Source organism: Candoia aspera, chromosome 4 (assembly GCF_035149785.1).
Source record: "Candoia aspera isolate rCanAsp1 chromosome 4, rCanAsp1.hap2, whole genome shotgun sequence".
Lineage (NCBI taxonomy): Eukaryota > Metazoa > Chordata > Lepidosauria > Squamata > Boidae > Candoia > Candoia aspera.
In genome coordinates this window covers 46,880,718-46,899,593 of record NC_086156.1, presented here as the reverse complement: position 1 = coordinate 46,899,593, position 18,876 = coordinate 46,880,718, and the positions used below count along the sequence as shown (strand labels likewise).

The window sequence follows — 18,876 nt, the reverse complement described above, 5'->3', positions numbered from 1 at the left end:
AAGATTATTAAGTTGTTTAAAAATGGCCTGTCAAGATGATGCAGGGGAGGAAGGCTCCCACTTCATCACATGCCTCCCTATTCATAGCAACTGTTAGATACAGAGATGCACAGTCTTCCGGCTAGACTATGCACATTCCTGTGTGCCTGTTAGTTGTTATTAGGCACACAGGGTATACAGAGTCCCATGCAATACTCCCACATCCGTCCCTCCCATCACACAATTCCTGCATGCCAACTAACAGCTGACAAATGCAGGGAAAGGGTTGCTTAGTACAACTACACTCCCATTTGGTGGCAGCATGCCTCTGGCAGGACAGAAATTAGTAATAAGAGTAGTAGATGTTCTGCTGGTTCAAAAACTGGTATCTAGCATTTTAAACTCTTTCCCATAAGGAAGAGCACTTAGAAATGCTCAGTTTCCAAGTGCTGATAGGGGAAAAACTTCTCAGCTTTAGAAATACTCAAAGTGATTACTTCTCAGCTCAGAACTACTAACCTCCCTTCGGCAACATTCAATAACTCTGCTTTCCTCATTTCAGGAAGAGAAATTTGGAGGATGTCCCTAGGTTTGATTTATCCCACATGCCAGATATTCTCCATGTGTATCCTATGTGATCTCCATCATTACATGCCACCAAAGGCCAAAACAACAAATTAAGATCACCATTCCATCTTCTTATTATACTTTTGGTAAGAATATGTAATGTCCACTTTGTTCTTCAAAGTATTTATGGATATATGTGTTAGAAATACCTTTGGCAATGTAAGAAGTGTGTTGGTTTGGGATGTGAATGCTTATTCCAGGTTATATAAGCAGACAGTGCTATGTTATTCTCCGGAATCAATAAGGAATATGGATTAAACAAATAATAATGTACTGAAGACATGAGTATGTTTGACAGAGAAAATGGGGTGAACAGTTGCAAATTATATATATTAATTTATATATATTATAAGTTTATATATATATATATATATATAATTTAATATATATATATATTAAAACATTAGAGAATGATGAATGTGCATACTTTAGTAGAATGTTTATTAAAATGGGGAAATGGATGGAGAAACTTCAAGACAAGCAAATGTTGGTAGAAAGGTAATAGGTATTATGCAGTCTGCTGCAAAGAATGAAAGTCAAAATAAGCAAAAATAGTTGTATATAAAAACATGCTGCTGTTAATTTTGTTGCATGGAAGAGAGAGTTAATGCCAGGAGAAACATAAAAGTAAGCTGAATGCATCAGGAATGGTTTGCATAGTAAGTATGTGTGATAAACCAAGAACAGGTAGGCCCAAGAATGAATGGGTTCTTAATAAAGATCCAATACAAAAGTGAGTGAGCAATACAAGAAAACAACATTGATGTCATCTGATCATACAGAATGAATGAGGATGGAACTGTAAAACAAATATATGAATGAAAAGTAAATGGACTGAGATAAAGGGGCAAGTTGAAAAAATGTGGTTGGAGGGACTTGATGAGTTCCTCCATCAACTGAGAAAGTATCTGAAATGAGAAGCGAAATGAACAAAAGTCATTGTATGAATGGATGTATGGATGTAGTAGAAGCAAGGATAGTCTGCAAAGATAACAAATGGTGTTAATGTAAACTAGATTCAGTTATATGTCCTTTTCATTTATCTCTACCTTTAATTCCTTACGGTTGCTACTTCTTACTTTTTTTTCCTGCATTTTGCATACAGTTGCTTTCTACAAAAGCAAAGAATGTGATGAGTATGCATTTATGTGTATATGCATGCAAGTTATGATGAGAAGCAATGAGTAATTTTAAGGAAAATGAACATAAGAAAAGACATTTTTGTCTCTTAGAAAGAACAGGTAGTGGTCAGAGTTGGAAAAAAAGAAACAGGAACAGGTTGCCTAGAAAAGGATCTGAGTTAATCTTATGTATGATGTTCGTACTGTATTCTGTCTTTCCTCTAAAAGTTCTCAAGGCAGGATATGAATGGTTTTCCCCATTTTTACTATCACAACAATACAGTAAAAGTACACTTGGCTGAGGAGTAAGGCCATTTTAAGATCATGCAGTGAACTTCACGGCTAAGCAGAAAATACAAATACAAATCTCCCTAGTCCAAGTCCAGCATTCTGTCCACTAATAAAATTGCTCCAGCTGATAACCATTTTCTCCTATTCAGACACAATCTTAAACGGGCATTTTTGCATAACTACAGGAACATGCATGCCAGCACTTTTCATAGGCTGCAATCTTTTGTGCATTTAGATAACTGTACCCTTGATTTCTGAGAGGTAAATATTATACCCCAGCTTTTCCAGTGTCCTTTTATTGAGCAACCCCTTTTAGTTTTACAAGTATTTCCTTTTGCAACAACCTAGTATTTCCAAGGACTTCTTTTCAATAATAAAAAAAAATCAGAATGATTTGAGGAAACTGTCAGTTCTCAATAAATTCACTCTTCTAATATGTACTCTGATGGTTTTGTAATTAAACATAACGCAACTGCTTTTGAACAGCAGAGATATATACAGTAAACATTTTTGTCAAGATGTCAATTTACCATTATTTCTAAAGGGCTCTGTAAATATCTTTCTTTCCCCTCCCTATTTCCATTAGCTCTAAAACCAAAGTGATTTTCCAAAGCTTCGACTATTAATCTCTTTTAAATGTAAGGAAGGTACTATATATGCTTGCTAACTTACATTCAGGAAAATGCTTCAAGAAAAATGTCACCGTATTTTGTTGACATTACTGTGAATAGTTTATTAAACATAATAAAATAAATATTTCAATCTCAGTGTTAGAAACAACTTTGGAGGTTCTTGACTTTCGTTTTGTCAACTATTCCTACTCACATGCCAAAATTGTTTCTTCCTGTGTCTTGAAATCTATGCTGCTTTGGCCTTCTTTTTCACCAGTTTCAAGAACATACATATACTCATATATCTCTGGTCCCTGCTCCTGATAATGTACTAGTTTCTTCTACCACCAGTTCATGCAAACCTTCCTATAATATTCTCTTTCACATCCTGCCTCTCTTTATCTTCCTAGTCCTATTACATACCAGATTTTCATGCTTAGTGCTTTGAGTTCCTTCTTTTATTCTACCCATCAGTTCAAACGGCTACAGTTTGCAATAATTCTAAGCTACTAAAAATGAAGCCAGCAACAGGAAGCATTGGGCAACCATAAGCTATGGTTCTGTCTGCAGGCTCATAATATAAACTAAACTTCCTAAATTAGTGTTCTCTCTGCAAATTGTATTTGGATTCCAGTGGGAGTAATTAGAATTAGAATGAAGTATAATTTATTAGAGTCAACAAATAAATATTTATTAGTGTCAAATGAAAGACCTACCCTGTACTTAGCAGTAAAATTAACTTTTGGGGAAAACCACAGCTTCTTAGAGTATTAATTTCACTGCTAGAACATCATACAACACACAAAGTTTAGTGCACACATCACAGAAATATGAAGCATGCTTCTTTGTATTCTGGACCCCATTTTATAAGCAAATGGGCTAATCCAATTGTTCTACCATCTCTTTTGGAATTCAATTTTGTAGCATTTCTGATCTCTCACAAGCTGAAAAATACCCTTAAGATTTTACAAATTAAATGAAATCTGGAAGATGTTCAGTATCTGATCTCAAGTCAATGACAGTGAAGATGGAGATCTAAGTTACAAAGCAAGCTCATTCATTTCAATTCTTTCTGTAATCTGGAGCCAACAAAATGAGACAAGTGGCTATAATCCTTAACCAACCTGTAAGAAGCACAGTACTTTAAAATGCAATTAATCCTCAATATCTTCCTAAAACTTTAAAATGAATGAACGAACAAACCATGCATTAGGCTATGCACAAAACAAAACAAAAAGTGCTTTGTTTCAAGCTCAATAAAACAGCCCAACTTGAAACATTCTGTAAAATGTGTTGAGTTATTCAGATTCTGACAGAACAAAAACTTGAAATGGCTGAGGTATTCCACTAGAGTAAAATTTGAAATGTTCCAAGTATTCTGGTCACAGGTTACAATAGAAATAAATACCAGCCTTATTGTATGTTTGGGTTACCACTGGGATCACAAGAGTGAGGTAGCCATCTATAGTGAATGCCATCTATCTCCCAGTCAACTTCCAGAAAAATTGACTAAAAGGTTATTTATTAAAAACTTATTTGAAAATATTAAAACAATTGATATATGAAACAAGGATAATACAATTTCATTTCTCATCCACTGAAAAATCAATTTAGATTAGCAAGTCTTATCAGAAAAAAAACCCTCCATACTTCAACAAAGAAGTGTTTTCAGATCTTTAAATAAGCCCTGAGGTACTGAGCTAACACAGTTACAATACAGAAGACCTGATCTCTTATATCAATTTTTTTTCTTTACTAAATGCACACCAAAGAATAAGAAATATCCCAGTCTGCCCAGTAGCAAGTAATTTGTGAAAAATAAAAATATAATTCAAGTAATAATGCAATTACAAAGAAGAATAAAAGGATTCAGAACTGAGTAAAATATGTAACTTATATAAAAAGTGAAATATCAAATCATTTAAGAAAAACAAGTTGCATGTAGCCACTAAAGGGTTAGGACCACTAAAGGGGTAGGATAAGTCAGGGCAATCAACAAAATACATGTTCCTCACTGTACTCACTGTTCTAAATCAAGTACTAGAGAAATATATTAAGAGCTTCTTTATATCTAATTAACACTATCAAATGATCACATATTTCCTAGCCAGTGTCATTTTAGGCTGCAGTATACTGCATATTCCAACTGTTCAACCAACCCTCCATGTAGGTTGCATTCTCACTAAAAACCTGTTCCTAATATTTGGACACATATACAGTATACTCACTACTAAAGTCAGTGTGATACAGAGGCTAAGGTGCTGGGCAGGGAGAGCCAGCTTCTAATCTTCCCTTAGGCACCGAACCCAGCTGGGTGACTTTGGGCCAGTTATTCTCAGCCCTAGATTTGGAAGTTGGAAAACATCCATCTACCAGCCTGCACCGGTGGCCAGTTTAGCTTACGGTCCACAATCTTCAGCAAAGAGGCTATCATCCTACAGTGGATTGATCTGAACTGATAACAACAGCACACCTACCACAATACAGCATGCAAATAAGAACCCGGGTAAGCCTGAAATATTCTGGAACAAAATTCTTTGGACTGGTGAAATTAAAATTGAACATAATTGAAGTTACATTTGGAAAGGAAAAGGGTGAAGCATGTAAAGGCTGAATGCCTCATCCACCATAAAGCATGAGGATGATCTCTAGTATGGTTTGGGGTTGTATGGCAAAGTGGATTCCACTAAATAGCAATATATCCTAGAATCTAACGTCCCACAGTCACTAAAGAAATTGAATCTGAAAAGTGGTTGAACATTTCAATAAGACAATGATACAAAACATACACCTAAATCAACCCTGAAATACATACAAGAAGGAATTATAAAAGTTTTGGAATGGCCTTCATGGTCTCCTGACTTGAACATGATTGAAAACCTGTGGGAAATTTTCAAACATGCAGTGCATAGAAGGACACATAAGGATATTTCTGAGCTAGAAGAATTCTGCAAGGAAGAATGGGAAAAATTCCTAAAGCAAGTACAAAACAATTCTTAGCTGGCTACAGAAAATGTTTGGGATCTATTATTTCTCTGAAAGGACATGTTTCTGGAAATACGTCCAACTGTCTGCATCAGCCATATTCACTGTGTTTTATTCTGAATCTGTAAGCAACTATGCACGAACAATAGATATACATTCAAATTTGTAGAAAGAGGACATGTGTAATGTTGTGCCATGTGGAAGTTACTTCACCACTTGTTCATTTATAGTCACTGAAACATACAAATTGACCAGGGGTGCCTAAACATTTTTTTTTAGATTTTTTAAAATCCCGCCTTTATTATTTTTATAAATAATTCAAGGTGGAGAACATACTTATCACTCCTTCCTATTTTCACCACAGCAACAACCCTGTGAAGTGAGTTGGACTGAGAGGGTATGACTGGCCCAAAGTCACCCAGCTGGCTTTCATGCCTAAGGTGGGACTAGAACTCAGACTCCTGGTTTCTAGCCTGGTGCCTTAACCACATGTATCTCTACAGTTACCTACATCCCATCAACAAGGAGACATATACAGTGTACAGGCACACTGCAGATGCCACAACTGCTTTAGCACATACATCAATTACAGGCTATTTTATATTCAGACCCTAACTCCTCCAAGCTTCAGCATAGTTCCCTTATCATGGATCTATAAAACTGACTTTAATACATGGGTCTTGTATTTCTAAACCGTATCAACAAGTGGTTTTCATGATGACATACGATGGGCAGGAAAATAATTTACTAGAAACAGCCATCAAAATGCACTAAAGCTATAAGCAAACTGAGATTAGGGAAGAACAGAGGCACTCACTAGGGCTGTGCTGAATTTTAGATATAAAGGGAAAAAGATGTTTCAGAGCACAAATCCTTAAACCAAAAGTGAAGAGTAGCTACACCATTTTGGAAAAAAACGCAACTACTTTCAGACAATGCCAACAGGTACTGTGGGTCCTCACATACACTCGGAAGCATTTTTCTCTCTTTTTATGTGAAGTGCGGCACAGCCCTTCCTAAACTAGATAAGCCCAGTCATTTATGATGTTTAAAGCAATTTCATGGGTACAAAATTGGTAAAACTAAAAAAACAAATTCTTGAATTTATAAAGCTGGGTAAATCAAGAAAGACTCTGCAGAAAAAAGATCAGTACATAGTAGGCTAGATTCACAAATTAAACAAGTTGTGCCTTACACAAAGTTTATTAAATAATCCACAGATGGCTGGATTTACATAACGGGGGTGGTTTTGCCTTTGTTATAAAAGGCAAATTTGCCATAAAATCCTAGGGCACTATACCGCTAGCTAGGAAATCTGGGAGCTGGTCCAGCATTTCTGGAGACCGCTAGAATACGAAAACAGATAGCTCAGCATCTGAAATTAAAGAAGGGAAGGACATTAACCTCAGATCTTGAATACACTGAAAATCAACATAGACTACTGGTTTATGGAACATCTGAACCTCTTGCACAGTTGAAGCCTGATTTAAAGCAAACAGAAAGACCAGTATTTTCTATTGTACACACATACACTAAAATGTTATGGTAGATCCTGAAATCCATTATCTGGACCAAAATCGAGTTCTGATTCTGAAAAGACTGAAGATGACTAGTGTAAATAATGCTTGGCTCGTTGGGCCAATGGCCCAACTCAATTTGGGTAGTTTCATAGGTTGAGATCCACAGCACTGCCACAGCAAAACTTGCATTAACAATACCTAGCATGCTGAGCTTGGAATGGATGCATCTGTGCCACGGAGAACAAATTCTAGGATGTTCAATAACCTCATTGAAATATAAAGACATTTATAGACTGCAAGTACTATGGGAACACAAACCATCCATCATGTTTTGTTCAACTGCTATTATCTATGTAAGGCTCCTTTGAATTGCGTAGGCCATATGTCTAAATAAGAAACCTTGTTTATATATTTAGTTCAAAATGTAGAACAGTTGTGAATAGAGACTGGCAGCCTACTCTAAAAGTCTAATCAAAGGAATACCAACATGTACAGCCTATTAGTAAAAGGAAATTTAGAAGGGCTCACCAGAGTGGCCTTAATTACTCAAGGCTGGAAAGCAACAGAATTTCCAGATGTTGCTTTACTGTAACAGTTTTTCTTAGTCAGTAACATCAAAAGTTCTCAGAACAAAAATGATATCCTGACTTTCAAAGCAGTACAACATAGCTCTAACATCCCCAATAGCCAATATTATCACTTACTCACTGAAGGCCTTGAAAAGAAGGACTGAAAGAGGAGAAAAGTGCATCACCCTTGATTGTCAGTATGGAAAGCATGAGATCACATGCTAAACTATTCTCAGTAGTTTAAACTTCATGGCACAAAATTCTGCATGAACTCAAACTTTGCAATCCAAGAGATTTCAGTAAACAAAGAGAGGAAGGAAGGGTGGAGCAGCACCACACAAGCAAACATTTGCTCACTAGCTTGCTACAGAAGGACAGCACTGTCAGGAAGTGCTGTTACATGCACTATTGTTTCAGCTACAAGCCAACAAGAGAATAGCAGACCAGAAATGTACGGTGGAGAATGGAAATGACTACTATAAAGCATGTATTACTACAAGAAGTATACATTTACCAGAAGCTATAAGCACAATCCACATGCTCCAAAGATGTAACAGAACCTTCATGAAGTAAAGAAGCTGCAGACTGTAGCCAAACTGAAGAGTAAAATATGGCTATTTTACCCATATTGTCAAAAGCCTCCCCCCCCATTTTGGGGGGTATATACCATACATATACCATTCATATACAACAGAGGAAATCTTAAAACACAGAAATAACAGTTGTCACTTCTAAGGTTGTATGTTTATACAACATACCCAACTATAAACAAATACTTGAGGATATAAAGTATTTCTGTACAGTATAATTATGATGTTTTACTTGTTTACAGAACCTATAGAAGCAACTGTTGACTCACGCCCTTCAGTGCTAAATACCGTAGAGAGCTATCTACAAGTTGCTTTCACATTATAGCGAAGGATCATTCCCCATGGGATGATTTTAAAAGCCCATAAATTAAAATTTTAGCAGCTCTAATTACAATTAAAAGAAATCCCTCTCTCTTCTGACAGATAATCAGATGCATAGAACCCCCACCTTAATAGACTCTCATATACCCCCTGAAGTCTGGGAACTACATTTCTAGAGGATGTACGAAGAGCCATCTAACCAAACAGCACTGAACATGAAGGAAGACCTACCTGAACGCCCCCCCTTAACAGTGCACGAAATTAAGTCACTTATAGGACAACTCAGAAAGAGGAAGGCACCGGATGCCAACCTTATACCCCAGAACTATTAAAGAACAATTTAGAGTGGTGGACTCCAATCTTAGCATCACTCTTCACCTTCATTGACTCTACCAGACAGATACCTAAGGATTGGGGTGTGGCAATTATAGTCCCAAACTTCAAGAAAGGCAAGAGAGATGACTCTGCAAACTATAGACCAATAAGCCTATTAAGTATAATCAGTAAGCTGTATGCCAAACACCTATATGAAAAATTGAAGATCTGGCTGGATCAGGGAAACCTGGTAGCAAATGAACAGGCAGGGTTTAGAGAAGGTAGAGGCACTATTGAACAATATGTGATTCTACAGCATTTAATTGAAAAATATTCGTCGAATAAAATAACAGCATTGTATGCTGCCTTTATAGATTTGAAGGCAGCCTTTGATTCAGTTTCTAGAAACAGACTTTGGGAGAAGCTGGAAGCAACATCAATCGATCGAAGGCTTCTCCATCTAATTTGTGCCTACACACTAACACAACCCTTAAGATTAAGTGCGACAGACAAGGGGCTCTCTCAAAGCCTGTAAAAGTCCAAAAGGGGGTGAAACAAGGTTGTATTTTGGCCCCCCTACTCTTCAATTTCTATATCAATAATTGGGTGAACTGCTTAAGTAAGCCAGAATTTCATCCTCCCAAATTACAAGATCGTAGAATTGCTACGCTACTCTACGCAGATGATGTTGTAGTTCTATCCAGAACCCCCACAGGACTTAAAAGAGCTCTGAAATCCTTAATACACAATTGTGACAGCGAGAAACTAGAAATAAACTATCAAAAAACCAAGATAATGGCTTTCACAAAAAAACCGAAATGTATTTCATGGAATATTTGTGAACACAAAATAGAGCAAGTGACCAGCTTTAAGTATCTAGGTATAGCCATTCATACTACAGGTTCAAGGAAGGCTCACTGCGAGTATGCTGCAGCCATTGGACAACCATCAATGTTATCTTAATTTTTTTTCAATGTAAGGGGGGAATCTTATGTCCCAGCAGCACAAACTCTTTCAGGCCAAGTCATTAGCCCAACTTCTATACAGGACTTTATTAGGCCCCTCCCCCTCATGCTTCACACCACTGGAAAAAGTACAAGCCAAATTTATTAGAGCGCTACTTCAGATGCCTAGATGCATATCAAACGCATACTTACGACTTGAAACTGGCATGGTTAGGGTTGAGTCTAGAGTGCGCCTAGCCTCTCTTATCCTCTGGCTAAAGTTTAAACTATATCCCAAAGGCCTTGTACCTCTTATTTTTTGAGATAATTTCCAATCTTCATGGATCAAGGCCATTAATGCAAATCTATTAAAGCTAGGATACTCTCCAGCTACTCTCGAGATGGACTTCAATCAAGCAAGGCTAGAGTTAAAACAAAGGGTAAAGGACATAGAGACGCAAGAAGACATAGTGGTTTTTAGGAATATGTTTTACCACTATACAACTGAATTTGAGAAAAAGCAAATACATTCCAGCCTGTTGCTTTCCAGGTGTATAAAAGACTACAGTAATCTTTGCTAGCCAGCATCAACAACTAAGAACCAAGGCATACACTTTACCATAATCAGAATATTCATACTTAAGTTGTCATCCAGCCAAAGTACTATTGACAAATCATTAATTCTCAATAAAATTAAAAATGTTCATCATGACATGAATATGTATATATATAGAAGGACACTTGTTAAGGATGAGGATTGCTTATATACCTCTGGCAAGTCTACCTTGAGCACAAATGTGGGTTTCTAATCTTTTAGAATGTGAAATAACTCTGCACCTGGAACAATTTTTAAAGGATCCAGTTCACATCATAGTTGCTACTTCAGAGTAATTTTAAGAATAGATAGGAACAATTGCTACAAATTAATGCTTTGATATGCTAATTCCATTGTTTTGTCATACCAGCCCCTGTAATCTTGTTTTGACCCAAGTCCTATATGCTTAAAGCAGAATTCAATAAAATGTACAAAAATAGGACCTGAAATAGACAGGAAAGCTCAAATAATCTTATAATAAATGTATAAGAAAGATTGCCAAGATACTATAAAATCTTTGAATTGCCTTACCACTTAAATCTCCCCAATGAATGATTAGCTATTTAGTTGGAAGTACCAAAATTAAAAGTGGTGCAGTAATCTTAAAATGAAACTTCAGTATAGTAACAGGATATTTTGGGGGCTAAAAAGTTATGTTACCACAATCCAGAAATACAAATGTGCACAGAATGCTGTTTTTCCCAGACACAGTACGTTGCAATTTATAAAGCATCCCTACCCTGATGAGTTTATGGTAAATCTGACACTGGCAAAACACCAGAGGATGAACCAAAGCTTCATGGAAAAGATTTGAAGAAGTCAAAAACAAGCCCCTCGTAGCTGCTTTGAAGGCAAATCCCAGAATACTAGTCAGTAAGTGATAAAGAATATTTAAGAAAAAGATTACAAAACATGGAACTAAAGAACTATAGTGTACAGAGAACTCAATGCATAGCACATGGCACTTATAAAGATAGAACTGAGTCAATCCAGTTCAATGAGTTTTACTTCCAGGTGAATGGGTGTTGACTTGCAAGTGTAATTTATATTTACAATTGGCCTTACAATTAGATTGGCAAAGAAAGCCAAGTTGTCAGGTAATAAATGTCTGTAATTTAGTTTATTGTATCTGTGCTCCTATACATAAGGTAATACTTAGTTCTTCAGCTCCACCCCCAAATGCTTTGGATATACCTGCTCTCTTTGTATACATTTTATAAAATGTCAAAGTGGAACTTTCTAATCCCACGTACCTACATTACAATGAGTCTTCTACCTTCTCAGGTGCTACTAACATTCTAGCGATTTTTATATTAATAAAACGGCAGCGCTTCAGATCGTTTTGGGAGAGGGAGCAGAGATCTGGTGTTCCACACATGCCAGGAGTCAAGTGCAGAAACAGGCTCTGGTGTTAGAATAGGAGGAAGCGATGGAAGTTTGGCTGAGAAAGGAAGCGCCTTTTGCTTTCTTCTCCGACACCAACAGAGAGTGGCTTACAACACCCAGAGGCCGCTACTTGGGGCAGCAACGAGAAGGCGGGAAATTGGGAGAGGCGCGCTGCTCGCTCGCTCTCCTCGTCTAGAGGACTCTCGAAGTGGGCCAACGGCGGGCAAGCACCAGCCACCCCGAGGAGCGCGGGGATTTGCGTTTCCTCTTCCACCAAGGCAGTCGGCAGAAATTTCCTTCTTGCTGAGCCTGGGGCTTTCCCCCACAGACGCCATCAACTCTTGCAACGCTTAACAGAACCTCCCCTCCCCATTTTGTTTTGCTTTAATTTTTTCCCGCTGCTGACATTTCCGACCTACCTCAGGAGAAGGCAATCGGGGCAGCATTCCCCGAACCAACCTTTCGCTTCCGACGTGCCAGCTTCCTTCCGACTAACAATGCGGAGAAGCAGCACTTACTCGAGACAACTCTGCAATAGCCCCCCCCCCCGCCTTTGCCTCGGAACACCAGGACACCACCAGCGTGACACCCCTTTGACATTTTCATTCGCAGGAGCTATCGCACCCTGACCCCCTTCCCCGCCACGCTCTCAGTGCTGCAATTAAGGGCGGAGGGGGGTGTCCATCTGTTGTCGCCACGCACCGCATTTCCCACGCATGCCTTCATTAGCAGCGAGAGCTCCGCCAGCGCAGGTGGCGTCATTCCCGTTACAGCACCCGCACAGCATCGCGCTGCCTTGAGGCTCGCAAGTGCTCTTCACACACAGTAACCTGCACTGAACTCAAAGGGACTTGACGCCTGAGTAACACGGAAGGGGTCCGGGCGCAAATACTGTAGCCCTTTCTCTTTCCCTCCCCTTCCCCCAGCAGCCCCCGATCCCCACACAAATACACGCCTCTGGCAAGCCACGCTGTTCCTCCTCCCCCTAATCAGAAATTAAAGTACCTTTTAAAAAGTAGAATCAGTTCCACAAAGTGCAGCGGCTAAAGAATGAACTTGGCTACCCCGAGGCAGAAGGCGAAACCAACTAGCGGTTCCTCGCGCTTCCTCCACCATTGAAGTTCGCCTTTTGCCGCGGCTTGTTTTGATGTCTCTGACTCTCCCTCCCTTTTTCTTTCTATCCCATTCTCAGCCTCCGAGCACACATAACGTCCCAGTCGTCGTCGCTGCTGCTGTCGCTGCTCTCACTTCCTCTTCCTCCCTCCTGCTGGCCGGACACACGACTTGCATTTCCAAGAAGCTGCCGAAGATTATCTAGATAGGCGCGAATGACCACTGGGGAAGAAGAATTAAGTCATTTGGGGACTTCGTGCTTTAAATCTCGAATCACAATCCCACCCTTCATCGCATTTACTGGAATGTAAACTGCGCGGAGTTCAATAAGATTGGAACAGAATCTTGTGCAGGATTCGATGCAATCAAATCTGCATGCATTTATGTATTCAGCATGTGTGTGTGTGTGTAAAACAGACTTATCACGTTTGTTTCCATCTTTCTAACGTCAAGGTACAGCTTGAGGAGATGACGGAGAGTGAAGTGTTAATATGTATGTGCGCGTATGTATAAAAATTGTTATATTGATCCAAGTATGATCTTGCAGCAGGATGTTCTGTGCTAGTAACGGAAAATTGCTGTCAAATAGCTCGAGCAATTTTCAGTTTCAGAAAATTAACGCGGTTCAGAAGATATCCACAAGGGGGCGGTAGTGAATGTAAACAGAAAAATTGATTCTCCCCCCCCTCACCCCTTTCCAGTTTTAAGTTTCTAATTAAGGTTGCAATTACAACATGTGTTTTTACCAGCGTAGCCAAATCCTGCATCTACTGCTATTAACATGTTATTTCTATGTTACAAAAAGTTGTTGCTGATTCTTGCACTGCAAGATACTCTGAATGCAACAGTAGTGGGTAGAAGGCTTCTTGAGGAGGTACCTTGTAAATTGCAGTTTGGAAAGCTGGGTCAGGCTCTCGTCTGTGGTTCAGATTGTTCAAGTTAAGACTGGCTGCTTTTATTATGATCAGCTCATTAAGCTGGCTGTCTCTGCCATAAACGTTAGATGAGGAAGCCCAAAGGCATCAATTGCAAGCACTTTTGACACTTCAAATCTTACTTGGTGGTTTTATTTCTATCTTTGTGTCCCATAGATTATTCATCCTTAGAAATGAGTGAGTTTATTATGTGGGCCCTAGAAATTAGTTTATTTTTTTATAGGCGGGTTCTTACTGTATTGTTTGACAACTTTATCAGACAGTTTTATCAATTACATCTGGTTAATTGAAAAATGTACATAGTAGAAATGGTAAGTAGATGCAACAACAAAAAATACACAGTTCTCTTGAATATTAAAAAGTTAGAACACACTGAAGTTTGCATCTGTTGAAATCCTTTGTCTTATGCAACTGCTATACAACTGAAGAATGAGCTTGGCTTTTTCCACCTGGCTCTTCAAAGGGAAAGGATATTGGAGGTCTTTTAGCAAAGGCTTGGCGTATATGGATTCACTCAAGGTAAGCCTGAATCATATTTTAATTTTTTACCATGCTGCTAGCTGTGGTAGAAGTGCCTTTCTGTCTATTTGCTTATTGTGTGCTTTTTATTTTATGAGTTAATTTGTTTAGAAGGGAGATGGAGGAGGATCTGAATTGGGAGGCACTTCAGTAGGAGGACAATAGCAGGAAATGCAAAGGGATCACTAACAAATATGAGAGATGACAAGAATGGTTCTCTAAAGGCACTAGCAGGAACAGAATGAAAAAGGCCTCCTTGGCCATACTGTAGAAAATGACCCTACCTCTCCAGGGCTTATCTCCAGAACTTTCTCCTTTTTGTTACTGGATAAGAGATATTCTAGTCCAAGAAATTACTCTTGCATAACTGTATCATAAAAATAGACACAATGTATATTTGTTTGATAATAAAACTTATCAGAGTCTTCCCACAGGTCAATTGAGGGCAATCATCCTGTGTATGAGGTACAAAAAGTCCAGCTGAATAAGCTTCCGTGATGGTCTTTGCCATTCTTTTTTGAGTTCAGTCCTACAAGATAGGTGTTGTCAGTGGCCTTGGGGAAGGAATGGCGTTTCATGGGACTCTGCTTCTGGGTGCAGTGGAGCATATTGTACCCCAACAGTTAGTTTCTTAAAACTCCTGTATATTGCAGGAGCTGTGCAGTCTTTAAAAAATGAAAATCATAATCTGTGGTACCATTTATATTTTCACCAGTGTCACTGCATCTGCAAAGTAAAGATGAGTTATTTGAGTGTGCAAACATCAGACTTGAACAGTGTGCATCCAGCTATACCAAGCCCTTCCCACTAGCTGAGGTTCCCACAAAGCTGTGGGAAATCTCCTGTTTTTATTTTCTACTTAAAATTGTAACAGATTGTTGAGGGACCCACAGTACAGGATCATGAGATAAATGTAAAAGTCTGTACACTGTGATCATTGTTATTCCAAAATCTAGTCTCCTGCCTTACTAAAATTCTTATCTTCTGTCTAGTGTATAACAGCCTCGTGTGGCGCAGAGTGGTAGGTGGCAGTACTGCAACCGAAACTCTCCCCACAACCCGAGTTCGATCCCAGTAGAAGCTGGATTCTTGGGCAGCTGGCTCAAGTCGACTCAGCCTTCCATCTTTCCGAGGTTGGTAGGTGATGACTGGGGAAGGCAATGGCAAACCACCCCGCTATGGTCTGCCAAGAAAACATCGCAAAAGCAGCATCCCCCCAAAGGGTCAGACATGACTCGGTGCTTGCACAGGGGACCTTTCACATCTAGTGTATACTATGAGAAAATGAGTATGTTGTAACAAATAGCTTCAAAATATGCCAGTGAAAGCATATATTTTTCAGTAAAAATTAGGTAATAATCAGTATTATTGGCTATTGTACCACATTAACACAAAAAAAGTATTTTCCTTCTGAAAATGATACCTGTTTGCATCATACCAGTTCTGACTGCCTAAAAAATACTGTGGCTCAATTCCCACTATTTTCTAATTTGGGAAACAGATGCTTGAAAGGGGAAAACATAAGAACAGATTAGACTGAATGGGAATGAACCAAGTATTTGTTGTTACCTGTAAGTTTTTCTACTAAAAATCGGAGAATAGCACTACAGTGATTTCTTGAATAATAATTACTGCCAAAATATACCATGTTCCTGTTGGTGTCTTTATTCAAAGAAGAGCTAATAATATGTTCATAATACATTCATGAGAAACAATTCTCATCAATCAGTATAGATTTTGCAATGACAAAATGTTTACTAACATTTCTTGCATTTTAAGGTGCTCATTGTACAGTTTAACATAATCATTTACTATAACCATCACAGTCCCAAGTTTGAGTTTTGTGAAACAATAGCAAAAGTGATGGATCACTTCTAACACTTTTTTTTAATATTAATTGAATGAGGACCTCATGATACTAGTTCTCAAAATTATGTTTTTCCTATGGATCACTTGAAAATCACTAGGGGGTTTCGAGGGATTTCTTAATTTTTTTGTTCTACAAATTAAAGCACATATATAATTCATATTTTATGTTTTTTTAAAAAGATCAGTGCACTATCATAACAAATATGGTATAATGAAAATTGCAGGCTTTAAGGCAAGGGACTGAAAAGAGCTCTCATTAACTGTAAAATGCTGAATGATTAAATTCTGTACTCCAGGACATCCTGATTTATTCTGATCATAGAATAAATGGTCTCAGACTTCACTTTTTTTTTTCCTTAATCAGCTTTGCCTCTCCTATGTAATCTCCCATATACAATCACACATCTGCTGAAAACTAGACTGCTTCTTTAGTCATTCTGCCAAGGGTCATTAAGGAAGGTAGGTTTAGCCCCTGGATAATTAACTAACATACTGACTAAACTGAGGACATCTGAAATGGAGCATTTCCCTTGATTGGGCAGAGCAACAATCAGTCTCCCCAAAGAGGCTGGCTTTCAATTATCTTGCATATTCTGTAAAAGGGAATACAGTGAGAGAAAGAAGAGCAAGGACAGCTTGCTTTTCAATTTGCAGGAAGGAGCCCCAGATGAACTCTCTTCAGATGTGCTCTCAGCAGTGAACTGTGAATATGTGCTGAAATCCAAAGCTTATAGAAGCGAGTAATAAGTAACTAGTTCAGCTAGGCTGACTGTATGTTCCGTGTAGAACTCTGTGTGTGTGATCGTTCCTTCCTTTGTCTTTCCTAAAGTCCAGTTTATATCTCAGGATTTAGCTTCATTCATTTAATATAAGAATGCTTCGCTAAAACTTTTTCCACATGCAAGACTGCAAGATTGTGCAACTACCCCTTGCATTTCAGGACTAGAACAAAGTTTGTTCAATTCTGTAATTCTAGGCTTTGGGCAAAATACCAAAGGTTTGTTTTCTTAGGGTTGGGCTGAATGGAAAACTCTGTAACAGAATGTCTAAGAAGTTTCCAGCATAGCAGACAAAACGTTTCAAGGGGTTTAACCTGTCTGGTGGTAACCTATCATAAATTTATTCTGCTGGGTAGCCTTTGGAAGAAGGGGTCTGGCAGTGAAATTCTAAATTATCCTTGCTCCCAGTTTGTAATACTTTAGGGTTAGGGTTAGGGTTATGAAATAATTATATATAATTTTTAAAATATATAAATCCATGATATAAGTTTATATACTAAAACAAGCAAAATGGAAACTATGTATTCAAATTGATCAAGTATTTTTATCCCAGCAAGTATGTACCTTTTGGGATTGGGCCATACCTAAATACCATGAACCACCTCTTGTTCTGGAAGATTTACTTCTGGGAAATTGCCCAATGGCTAGATCAGCAATGATCTCAAAGCAGAACAGAATATACCATCTCCATAACAGAACATTCTGCACATACTGGCACTCGTAACAGTGCTCTGTAAAATCAATTTTAAAACGAAATCATATTCTGATGAAAGGCCCCAATGCGGAAATCAGGCAATCTACTTTAAGAGGCTGAGTATGGATTTTGTATAATAACTTACCTGTACTGTACAACCAAATGTCAGCCATTTAATTATATGGGGGCAAATAAAGGGGCAGTTGGGAGGTGATCGAGGTAGACCATTACTCCTGTTGATCTCTTTTTTGATGGGTTCTATCTGATATAACAAAGATTTCAACTATGAAGCTCCAAGGGGTGGGGGGTGGGCTCCAGATCAGTGGACATCCTTTGACCCAGCTCATTATTTCTCAAGTTCAACTGCTATTATTAATAGGCCACTGCCTGAAGTTGTTGTGAAAATAATCTTCATGTGAATAAAAACAGCTCCATTAAAATAGAAAGTTTCCTTCAATTTGCATAGATGTTTGTGGTAGTAGTCTATTTAATTAAAAAATAATAAGGGGTTTTCAGTTATAGATCTTGGACATTTTGAAAATACTCAGTTGAAAGCTTGAACTTACAGTGCCAAAAACGATAAAATATATAAAAGAAAGCTCAGTGCAAAGTGCTGAGACTGAGAATAAACCATTCTGGAGTTGTCAGGTTAAAAGTTGTTACAAACCTAAGCTGAGAAAGAAGCAAAGTAGTATTTATTTATGTATTTATTTACTTAGTTATATGATGCATCTGCCAAAATGAAAGTCTGCAAATTAAATAACATAGATTCATATAATCACATTTATGTTAGATAAATGGATGGATCCCCAGCTGTGCATGAATAAATTCAAGCTTTCCGTGGAACTTAGGAAGAAACAGTTCTTAGTCATTCCAGCTAAATGCACAGTGTTCTGTAGATGGCTTTTAAACATGGAAAATGCTGGCTGTAATTAACATAGGGTGGCTGGACCAGAAAATATGATTTCTTGTTTCAAGAATGGTTATTTTTTTAATCCCCTCCGAAGTTGGAAGGAGCAAGCCGAAACTAGACAGTCATATCTGTAAAGTTTCAGATTTAGAGTGCTTTGTTAAGGATTCTCTTAGTTTCTTCTCCTGCTTTTCCCCAATCGT

The 18,876-nt window shown here is 38.2% G+C and overlaps 1 protein-coding gene and 1 long non-coding RNA gene across 3 annotated transcripts in view; one reads left to right on the top strand and one right to left on the bottom strand.

Annotated features, from left to right (window-relative positions):
• Nucleotides 1–13,077, bottom strand: part of ELMO1 (engulfment and cell motility 1) — a 300,993-nt gene extending 287,916 nt beyond the window's left edge. The window contains exon 1 of one of the 2 annotated variants that reach the window (XM_063304033.1): nt 12,860–13,077. The gene's annotated coding sequence lies outside the window, so the exon portion shown is untranslated. The remainder of the gene's footprint in view (nt 1–12,859) is intronic. The other variant, XM_063304034.1, reaches the window with a different exon arrangement.
• Nucleotides 13,078–14,237: 1,160 nt separating this feature from the next.
• Nucleotides 14,238–18,209, top strand: LOC134496208 (uncharacterized). Its single transcript, XR_010067879.1, has 2 exons — nt 14,238–14,421; nt 17,302–18,209. It is a non-coding gene; the product is annotated as an uncharacterized LOC134496208 (long non-coding RNA).
• Nucleotides 18,210–18,876: the final 667 nt, after the last annotated feature.